Source organism: Ornithodoros turicata, unplaced genomic scaffold (assembly GCF_037126465.1).
Source record: "Ornithodoros turicata isolate Travis unplaced genomic scaffold, ASM3712646v1 Chromosome134, whole genome shotgun sequence".
NCBI lineage: Eukaryota > Metazoa > Arthropoda > Arachnida > Ixodida > Argasidae > Ornithodoros > Ornithodoros turicata.
Window position 1 is genome coordinate 94,981 of NW_026999311.1, and position 11,538 is coordinate 106,518.

General features: G+C 45.8%; 1 long non-coding RNA gene across 1 annotated transcript; it reads right to left on the bottom strand.

Moving 5' to 3' along the window:
* Positions 1–1,869: 1,869 nt before the first annotated feature.
* On the bottom strand, positions 1,870–4,313 carry LOC135372243 (uncharacterized). Its single transcript, XR_010415907.1, has 3 exons — positions 4,281–4,313; positions 4,098–4,181; positions 1,870–4,014 (listed from the first exon to the last, which is right to left on the bottom strand). It is a non-coding gene; the product is annotated as an uncharacterized LOC135372243 (long non-coding RNA).
* Positions 4,314–11,538: the final 7,225 nt, after the last annotated feature.

Consider the following 11,538-nt stretch of genomic DNA (forward strand, 5'->3'; position numbering starts at 1 on the left):
TAATCAAAATATGCAAAGAAAAAAGGACGGCGAGATCCACGAACGCACATAGGATCCTTTCATCTGCAAAACCTGCAAAATATGCACCTCATCGTTTTGAGCGAAGCACTCTGCTGTAACAGCGACGAAAACGTCAGTGCAGGCCATGTTGTGGAACGAATGGTGAGTCCAAAGAGTATAAACCCAGGAGAACTCCACCTGCAATGACATGTCTTGGAACAGAGACCAAGAAGACGTTGCGGCGGACACCGTAAGCGAAATATGCAAAGGAAAAAAAAGGACGGCGAGATTCATGAAAGCACCTAGGATTTGGCATCTGCAAAACCAGCAAAATATGCACCTTATCCTTTGAGCGGACTCTGTGGTAACAGCGAAGGAAATGCCGAACTCGTCAGTCAAGTTCAGACATCTGGAGCGACGTCTTCCACTGTAACCACTGTGACGTTGCAGCCAATAAAGATGAGAAAGACTTGATGTGTTTGAGTATTCCTTGTGTTTCTCACGGCATGCACACGTTTAATCGAAGCGCGTGCCGCTTTAGTGTATGGGGTTAATTTACCAAGTACCCAAGTAGTACCCTTACCGTACCTTCAGTACTGTTCTGGGTACGTTCTAGTCGTTATTCCTCGTGCGTTTAAAACGTCAAAATCGGGGCGTAGTTCAACTGTGACTCCAGAGACTGCACAACAAGAGAAGCCGGCGGATGCTGAGAGTGAGCCGGATTTCCTTGCCTGGAAGAACGAGAAAACGTCACTCGCTAAGGACCAATGAGCGGTGCGTCACATCCAATTAGTGAGAGTATGTATTAGGTTTTCGTCTAAGTGCCGCCACTGGGCGCGTTAAGTTGGTGTTCCGGGGACAGTTCGTTCGCTCCCGGGATCACTTAACCCAACCAAACACAAACAAACAAACAAAAAGGGAATAGGTCCAGTTGGAGTTTTCATTGCTATGAATGGGACCCAACAGGTCGCGTGTTAAAACCAGTTGGATCTTTCCGTTCCAATTGGACCGTCCAGTTGGTACCTGAGCACCAACATGAAGATCCATTAGGATTCATGCACTCCAACTGGTCACTCATTTGGACATTATCGATCCCCTCCCTTACCCCAGTCCCTCCTTCTGTTCGGGAACTCCTGTTCCATTTGGTCTCTCGGTCTCCAACTGGCCTCCCAATTAGCAGACATTCAGGAGCTGTTGGTCCATTTGGCAGTGTAGAGTTGTAAAGTAACTCATGTGTGACTCTCTACTCAGTGCATATTTAGCTAAACTATTAACGCTACCAATAATATCTATCGCTAAAAGCCTCTATCGCTCCTCGATGCCCATTCCGTTCACTTTGTCCTCTCTTTTCTAAACTTCAACTTACCGTAGCAAAAAGCAAAGCAAGGATGGCCGCCTGTCGACTTGTAACCATTGTCTTCTGCAAATGCTCTGGTCTCCCTTCAAATCCGCGTATTGACCCCAATTTGAATTCAATGGCAATCATATTTATCCCTCGGTAAAGATAGAACACATCTCTATCGCTCTGCGATGCCTATTCTGTTCACTTTGTCCACTCTTTTCTAAATTCCAACTTATTTTAGAGCAAAATAACTTCCGCCATCCTATTTACCTTTTCCTCCTGATGTTCTGACCTAAATTTGACTTCAATGGCACACATATTTATCCATCAGTCAAGATTGGGCACACCTCTATTGTCCTCCGATAACCATTCTGTTAACTTTGTCCAGTATTTCTAAAGTTCAACTTACTTTAGACCAAAATAACTTCTGCCATTTTATTTATTTGCCTTCTGATGTTCTGACCCGAATTTGACTTCAATGGTACACATATTTATCCCTCGGTCAAGATGGGACACACCTGTATCGCTCTGCGATGCCCATTCCGTTCACTTTGTCCACTCTTTTCTAAAATTCAACTTACTTTAGAGAAAAAAAACACTTGTGCCGCTTTATTTCCTATCACGAGTCTATCATGATCCGTTTCCTGTGCACCGCCACGTCTCACAGGGCACAAAGTGTCCTTTCCTTTTGGTCTCAGTTTTTGTGTCTGGATCTCCAACGACTGTGTTTACGAGAGGAATATTTCATGAGCCTTCTGAACATAGATGACGACTTCGATGACTTCGACGATTTTCTATTTTTGATGGCAATTTCCTCTGGCCCGCGACCCCATCCGCCTGCGCAGGGTCTTCTTTTATAATATTTGCGCAGGCGGGAAACACATTCCATTTTCTGCTCCAACGTGGCTGGCGAAGAGTGTGACTTTGGATGCCAGACCACGCGGAGCTTGTGTAGATGACCTGGGATTCCAGTGTTACAATATGTTGTAGACAACATTGTGTTGACCACGTAGACGTATACGGGTGACTTTGATCAGTTGCAGCGTAGATGAACGAATATTTTGCTCCATTGGGCGTTAGATAGGTAGATGATGACATTTTTCCGTTTTGGTGGCGGCATTCAGAGCCTCGTTGGGCAGATTCGCTGTGGTGTTTCGAACCCGTTACCAGCTCCCACCACGGGGAGGTGGGGTTGAATGCCGCAGTTGCTGGGAGCCAATGAATCCGAGGTCTTAAAGGGGTCCAGTGACAGGCAGAAGGCCGAAGTCAGAAAGAGAAATCCAGAAGCCCTCACAGTGCGTTAAGATGTTTGAGGAGGACGTCTATGAGGTCTTGAGGCATGGCGGTGGTGTTATAGTTGGGCGAAGGAATGGCGTGCACGATGGAACAAACGAGGCGTCAATAATCGTCGGGTGAGAGATGCCGACGATGGTGGGCGACGATGTATCTGACGGCTTCGAAGCACTCGTCCAGCAGGCACGAGTTTTCGTGCAGGATGTCGCAAATGAAGTTCACGGCGCCCGACAGGTAGCGGTGGATGTTGTGGCATATCGTCAGTTCTTTCCGAAGGCAGATGAAGGCGCCCGGGAGGCGAGAAACGATGCGCCGGTAGTGGTGGAACATCATCGTCGGCACCGCGTCTGGCGTTGGAAGATGCCCGAAGAAGAGAGTGGACAAGAAGGAAAGGAGGCGAGCCATCGTCAAGCAAGAATCTCAGCGAGACAGGTCGAAGGAGTAAATTGATACGCGAAATCCAAAGCAGTATATCCTTTTCATCTTCTATGGCGAAGCGTGGCTTGGTGGCACTTCACCTTTTGAGTGGGTAACAGTTGAACTGAATTATGAAAACGAAATTACGAGGAAAATGTGTTAGGGCTGGATTTGTGTGCGTGTGTCTCTGTGCGGATGAACAGGGTCCCACCGCGAAGGAAATCCGTGACCCAACGTTTTCCGCTTGATGACACACTCTAAGGAAAAAAAGGAGTAATTTTACTCCTTTTGGGCACTGAATGCACTGCCACAAAAAATAGTCCCTTTCGGGAGTAAATGCGCGAGAGTAAATGAATGTCACAGGGTGGAGACTGTATTCCACGCGCTGTTGTAAGAGTGTCACGTACATAATTGGTGTGCATGCATGAAAATACTTTGAAGCAAATCGTCAACCGTGATATATCGCGTGATATAAAATCTTGCGCCATACATAGGGCACAATGTGCGAAGAAAGATGCACTAACTGTTTCTTACTCTGTGTGGCTGGAAAATTGCTACGTTGGCTGAGTTATACAGCCTTATGGCATCAAATTGACCGAGGGCACATATTTCCGTAGACTGTTGCATTCAGGAGACGATTCGCGAAGTTCAGTGACAATTTGCAGTCCTGGGGAGTAAATGTCGGGTTAGGGGTTCCAAAATGGGGAGTAATTGCAGTTCAGGGGAGTAGAAGCTGCGATTTTCTTAGAGCGCAGAAGAAGCACAAGTAAGCACCTGGAGGATGAAAATTCGACTGAGTGTATGATATACCAGTTTCGCGTCGAGGAACACAACCCACCTTGATCCTTTTGACAGCCATTGCTTCCGGTGCTGCGAACAGAATCCAGCGCCGAGTGATGCCGATGGACGCCAGACATTTCTTGGCGGAAGGAGGGTCTCTCTTCTGGAGCCACCACTGAAGCCTGTGAAGTGTCATTCAGTCCAAGAGGTTTCCGACACAACTAGTCAGGCCCAGCAGCCTAAAAGAGGACAGTTGGAAAGGTACCTTGTCTAGCTTCAGGCAGGGAACAACTCGTGCGGATTTCCAGGCTTCCGGGCAATTTATCTTCCCTCCAGGATGCATTCAATGCTGACAATAGAAAGCCCAGTGACTGCAAGCCCAGGCTACGGAACGCCAGATATGATACGCCGATACTGAAACATTATTTTGCTATTCAAAATTACTTACAGAATAATACAGCTCTGACTGACTGCAACGCGCTACCCACTTCATCTTTATCTCCCTTTTTCTCTCCGATGACAGTTTAATGTATCAGAAAGCGCCTGGCAGCGGTCAAAAGTTTCATATTTTGAGGCTCTTTATCTTGTTCGGTCCACCTTGCTTATGAGTGATGGCCTTGTCAGTTCAGACCTTATATTATCAGAGTATAGAACAGAATGTAAAGGATATTTGCGAACGAAGAAGGTTGTTGCAATAGTGGTTGACAGCTATATTTAATCACCACCTTCAGGCAAAAATAATTTGTCAAGAGAGACGACCGTGTCTCCCCCCCCCCCCCGAAAAAAAATGCACACTCATATCCGAAGCGCATTGAAGCACCATCCTAAGTTGTGTTACCTATACACACGCCCTGTCCTAACCCAGCATTCGAGTCGAGGAATAACGCATTTTCCCTCGAAATTACGTTTTCATAATTCAGTTGAACTGTCGCTCACCCAGAACGTGAAGTACCGAACCACCGTTTCACCAAAGATGAGAAGGGTTTACCGCCTTGAATTTCCCCATTCCAATTTACCCCTTCAACCTGTCTCGCTGACAACCTCGCTCTACGATGAGTCGCTTCTTCAACTTCGTGTCCGCCCTGATATTCGGCCGTCTACCAACACCGGACGCGGTGCCCATCATGATGCACCTTCACTATCGACGCATCGCGTCACGCATTCCGGGGGCTTTTCACGGCCTCCGGAACGAACTCGATTTTTGTCGCAACGTCAACGGTTACGTCTCAGCCACTGTAAACCTCATCTGTGACGTCCTGCGGGACAATCTGTGCCTGCAGGACGAGTGCCTCGACTTCGCGAGGTACGTCGTCGCCCGCCACCACCGCCGCTTCACAGCTGACGAAACAAATCGCCTCATCAATTCCATCGCCCGTTCCGTCCTTCAATCCAACGACACGTCACTCGCCATGCCCATGGACCTCATTGAGGTCCTCATCAGACATCTCCACTCACTGTGAGAGCATCTGGATTTCCTTTTCTGACTTCGACCCGCTTGCCTGTCCCCGGACCCCATCACGACCTCGGATTCATTGGCTCCCAACAACTGCGGCATTCAACCTCACCTCCCCGTGGTGGGAGCTGGTAACGGGTTCGAAATACCACGGCGAACCCGGCCAACGAGGCTCTGAATGCCGCCACCAAATGCAAGAATGTCATCATCTACATATCTACTTCCAATGGAGCAAAACATGTGTACGTCTACTCTACTACTGATCAAAGTCGCATGTATACATCTACGTCGCCAGCAGCATATATTGTCTTTCAACATATTGCAACACTGGAATCCGAGGTCATCTACACAAGCTCCGCGTGGTCTGGCATCCAAAGTTGCATCCTCGCCAGCCACGTTTGAGCAGAAATTGGAACGTCTTTGCCGCCTGCGCAGATATCATAAAAGAAGACTCTGCGCAGGCGGATTGGGCCGTGGGCCAGAGAAAGTTGTCTTCGAAAATAGAAAATCGTCGATGTCATCAAAGTCGTCATCTACATTCAGAAGGCTCATGAAATATTCCTCTCGTCGACACAGTCTTTGGAGATTCTGACACAGAAACTGAGACCAAAAGAACTCTGTCTACTCTGTCACTTCCTCAGAAGGAAGTGCACGGAAATCAGATCGTGATCGATTCTGCGCACTTAGGCAGTTAATGTGACAACGATGTCAACAAGCGCAATATCCAAAGGAAAAAAAGGACGGCGAGATCCACGAACGTACCCAGGATTCTTTCATCTGCAAAATCTGCAAAATATGCACCTGATCGTTTGAACGAAGCACTCTGCTGTAACAGCGAAGAAAATGTCAGCGCAGGCCATGTCGTGGAACGAATGATGAGGCTAAAGAATACATACCCAGGAGAATTTTACCTGCAAGGACATGATCTGGAACAGAGACCAAGAAGACGTTGCGGCGGACACCGTAAGCAAAATATGCAAAGAAAAAAGACTGAGATCCACGGACACACCTAGAATTCTTTCATCTGCAAAACCTACAAAATATGCACCTCATCGTTTGAGCGAAGCACTCTGGTGTAACAGCGAAAAAAATGTGAGGGCAGACCATGTCGTGAAAAGAATGTTGAGGCTAAAGAGTATATACCCAAGAGAATTCCACCTGCAAGGACATGTCCTGGAACAGAGGCGAAGAAGACGTTGCGGCGGACACCGTAAGCGAAATATGCAAAGAAAAAAAGGGACGGCGTGATCCACGAAAGCACCAAGGTTTCTTTCATCTGCAAAACCAGCAAAATATGCACCTTATCGTTTCAGCGAAGCACTCTGCTGTAACAGCGAAGAAAACGCCGAACTCGTCAGTCAAGTTCAGACTTTTGGAGCGACGTCTTCCACTGTAACCACTGTGACGTTGCAACCAATAAAGACGAGAAAAAAAACTTGACGTGTTTGGGTATTCCCTGTGTTTCTCACGGCGTGCGCACGTTCAAGTAAAGCGCGAGGCACTTTAGTTTATGGGTTTAGTGTAGCAAGTACCCAAGTAGTACCCTTACCGTACCTTAAGTATCGTTCTGGGTACGTTCTAGTCGTTATTCCTCTTGCGTTGAAAACCTCAAAATCGTGGCGTAGTTTAATTGTAACTCCATAGAATGCATAACAAGAGAAGACGGCGGATGGTGAGAGTGAGCCGGATTTCGTTGCCTGGAAGAACGAGAAAACCTCACTCGCTAAGGACCAATGAGCGTGGGTCGCATCGAGTTAGTCACAAAATTACTTTTCCGTGTAAGTACCGCCACTGGGCACGCTAAGTTGGAGCACCGGGAACAGTTCATTCGCTCCCGGAATCACTTAACCCAGCAAAAAAAAAAAGGAATTGGTCCAGTTGGAGCTTGTCATTGGTATGAATGGGACCCAACAGGTCCCATGTTAAAACCTGTTGGATCTTTCAGTTCGTCCAGTTGGTAGTGAGCACCAATTGAAAGCACCATTTGGTTCATGCACTCCAACTGGTCACTCATTTGGACATCATGGGTCCAACTGGTCCTTCTGATAGGGAGGTTCCATTTGGTCTCTCGGTCTCCAACTGGCCTCTCAATTAGCAGACAATCAGCAACTGTTGGTCCAATTGACAGTGTTGTAAAGTAGAGTTGTAAACTTTTGTCATCCTATTTCCTTTTGCCTCCTGATGTTCTGACCCAAATTTGACTTCAATGGCAGTCATATTTGCCCCTCAGTCAAGACTGGGCACACCTTTGTCGCTCTCGGATGCCCATTCCGTTCACTTTGTCCTGTCTTTTCTGAACTTCAACTTACTTTAGAGCAAAATAACTTCTGCCATCCTATTTGCTTTTGCCTCCTGATGTTCTAACCCAAATTTGACTTCAATGGCAGTCATATTTGCCCCTCAGTCAAGACTGGGCACACCTTTGTCGCTCTCGGATGCCCATTCCGTTCACTTTGTCCTGTCTTTTCTGAACTTCAACTTACTTTAGAGCAAAATAACTTCTGCCATCCTATTTGCTTTTGCCTCCTGATGTTCTAACCCAAATTTGACTTCAATGGCAGTCATATTTACCCCTCAGTCAAGATTGGGCACACCTTTGTCGCTCTCGGATGCCCATTCCGTTCACTTTGTCCTGTCTTTTCTGAACTTCAACTTACTTTAGAGCAAAATAACTTTTGCCATCCTATTTCCTTTTGCCTCCTGATGTTCTGACGCAAATTTGACTTCAATGGCACTCATATTTATCCCTCAGTCAAGATTGGGCGCACCTTTGTCGCTCTCGGATGCCCATTCCGTTCACTTTGTCCTGTCTTTTCTGAACTTCAGCTTACTTTAGAGCAAAATAACTTCTGCCATCCTATTTCCTTTTGCCTCCTGATGTTCTGACGCAAATTAGACTTCAATGACAGTCATATTTACCCCTCAGTCAAGATTGGGCACACCTTTGTCTCTCTCGGATGCCCATTCCGTTCATTTTGTCCTGTCTTTTCTGAACTTCAACTTACTTTAGAGCAAAATAACTTCTGCCATCCTATTTCCTTTTGCCTCCTGATGTTCTGACGCAAATTTGACTTCAATGACAGTCATATTTACCCCTCAGTCAAGATTGGGCACACCTTTGTCTCTCTCGGATGCCCATTCCGTTCACTTTGTCCTGTCTTTTCTGAACTTCAACTTACTTTAGAGCAAAATAGCTGCTGCCATCCTATTTCCTTTTGCCTCCTGATGTTCTGACGCAAATTTGACTTCAATGGCAGTCATATTTACCCCTCAGTCAAGATTGGGCGCACCTTTGTCGCTCTCGGATGCCCATTCCGTTCACTTTGTCCTGTCTTTTCTGAACTTCAACTTACTTTAGAGCAAAATAACTTCTGCCATCCTATTTGCTTTTGCCTCCTGATGTTCTAACCCAAATTTGACTTCAATGGCAGTCATAGTTACCCCTCAGTCAAGATTGGGCACACCTTTGTTGCTCTCGGATGCCCATTCCGTTCACTTTGTCCTGTCTTTTCTCAACTTGAACTTACTTTAGAGCAAAATAACTTCTGCCATCCTATTTCCTTTTGCCTTCTGATGTTCTGACGCAAATTTGACTTGAATGGCAGTCATATTTACCCCTCAGTCAAGATTGGGCACACCTTTGTCGCTCTCGGATGCCCATTCCGTTCACTTTGTCCTGTCTTTTCTGAACTTCAACTTACTTTAGAGCAAAATAACTTTGCCATCCTATTTCCTTTTGCCTCCTGATGTTCTGACGCAAATTTGACTTCAATGGCACTCATATTTATCCCTCAGTCAAGATTGGGCGCACCTTTGTCGCTCTCGGATGCCCATTCCGTTCACTTTGTCCTGTCTTTTCTGAACTTCAGCTTACTTTAGAGCAAAATAACTTCTGCCATCCTATTTCCTTTTGCCTCCTGATGTTCTGACGCAAATTAGACTTCAATGACAGTCATATTTACCCCTCAGTCAAGATTGGGCACACCTTTGTCGCTCTCGGATGCCCATTCCGTTCACTTTGTCCTGTCTTTTCTGAACTTCAACTTACTTTAGAGCAAAATAACTTCTGCCATCCTATTTCCTTTTGCCTCCTGATGTTCTGACGCAAATTTGACTTCAATGGCAGTCATATTTACCCCTCAGTCAAGATTGGGCACACCTTTGTCGCTCTCGGATGCCCATTCCGTTCACTTTGTCCTGTCTTTTCTGAACTTCAACTTACTTTAGAGCAAAATAACTTCTGCCATCCTATTTCCTTTTGCCTCCTGATGTTCTGACGCAAATTTGACTTCAATGGCAGTCATATTTACCCCTCAGTCAAGATTGGGCGCACCTTTGTCGCTCTCGGATGCCCATTCCGTTCACTTTGTCCTGTCTTTTCTGAACTTCAACTTACTTTAGAGCAAAATAACTTCTGCCATCCTATTTGCTTTTGCCTCCTGATGTTCTGACCCAAATTTGACTTCAATGGCAGTCATATTTACCCCTCAGTCAAGATTGGGCACACCTTTGTCGCTCTCGGATGCCCATTCCGTTCACTTTGTCCTGTCTTTTCTGAACTTCAACTTACTTTAGAGCAAAATAACTTCTGCCATCCTATTTCCTTTTGCCTCCTGATGTTCTGACGCAAATTTGACTTCAATGGCAGTCATATTTACCCCTCAGTCAAGATTGGGCACACCTTTGTCGCTCTCGGATGCCCATTCCGTTCACTTTGTCCTGTCTTTTCTGAACTTCAACTTACTTTAGAGCAAAATAACTTCTGCCATCCTATTTCCTTTTGCCTTCTGATGTTCTGACGCAAATTTGACTTGAATGGCAGTCATATTTACCCCTCAGTCAAGATTGGGCGCACCTTTGTCGCTCTCGGATGCCCATTCCGTTCACTTTGTCCTGTCTTTTCTGAACTTCAACTTACTTTAGAGCAAAATAACTTCTGCCATCCTATTTCCATTTGCCTCCTGATGTTCTGACGCAAATTTGACTTCAATGGCAGTCATATTTACCCCTCAGTCAAGATTGGGCACACCTTTGTCGCTCTCGGATGCCCATTCCGTTCACTTTGTCCTGTCTTTTCTGAACTTCAACTTACTTTAGAGCAAAATAACTTCTGCCATCCTATTTCCTTTTGCCTCCTGATGTTCTGACGCAAATTTGACTTCAATGGCACTCATATTTATCCCTCAGTCAAGATTGGGCGCACCTTTGTCGCTCTCGGATGCCCATTCCGTTCACTTTGTCCTGTCTTTTCTGAACTTCAACTTACTTTAGAGCAAAATAACTTCTGCCATCCTATTTCCTTTTGCCTCCTGATGTTCTGACGCAAATTTGACTTCAATGGCACTCATATTTATCCCTCAGTCAAGATTGGGCGCACCTTTGTCGCTCTCGGATGCCCATTCCGTTCACTTTGTCCTGTCTTTTCTGAACTTCAGCTTACTTTAGAGCAAAATAACTTCTGCCATCCTATTTCCTTTTGCCTCCTGATGTTCTGACGCAAATTTGACTTCAATGACAGTCATATTTACCCCTCAGTCAAGATTGGGCACACCTTTGTCTCTCTCGGATGCCCATTCCGTTCACTTTGTCCTGTCTTTTCTGAACTTCAACTTACTTTAGAGCAAAATAACTTCTGCCATCCTATTTCCTTTTGCCTCCTGATGTTCTGACGCAAATTTGACTTCAATGGCAGTCATATTTACCCCTCAGTCAAGATTGGGCACACCTTTGTCGCTCTCGGATGCCCATTCCGTTCACTTTGTCCTGTCTTTTCTGAACTTCAACTTACTTTAGAGCAAAATAACTTCTGCCATCCTATTTGCTTTTGCCTCCTGATGTTCTGACCCAAATTTGACTTCAATGGCAGTCATATTTACCCCTCAGTCAAGATTGGGCACACCTTTGTCGCTCTCGGATGCCCATTCCGTTCACTTTGTCCTGTCTTTTCTGAACTTCAACTTACTTTAGAGCAAAATAACTTCTGCCATCCTATTTCCTTTTGCCTCCTGATGTTCTGACGCAAATTTGACTTCAATGGCAGTCATATTTACCCCTCAGTCAAGATTGGGCACACCTTTGTCGCTCTCGGATGCCCATTCCGTTCACTTTGTCCTGTCTTTTCTGAACTTCAACTTACTTTAGAGCAAAATAACTTCTGCCATCCTATTTCCTTTTGCCTCCTGATGTTCTGACGCAAATTTGACTTCAATGGCACTCATATTTATCCCTCAGTCAAGATTGGGCACACCTTTGT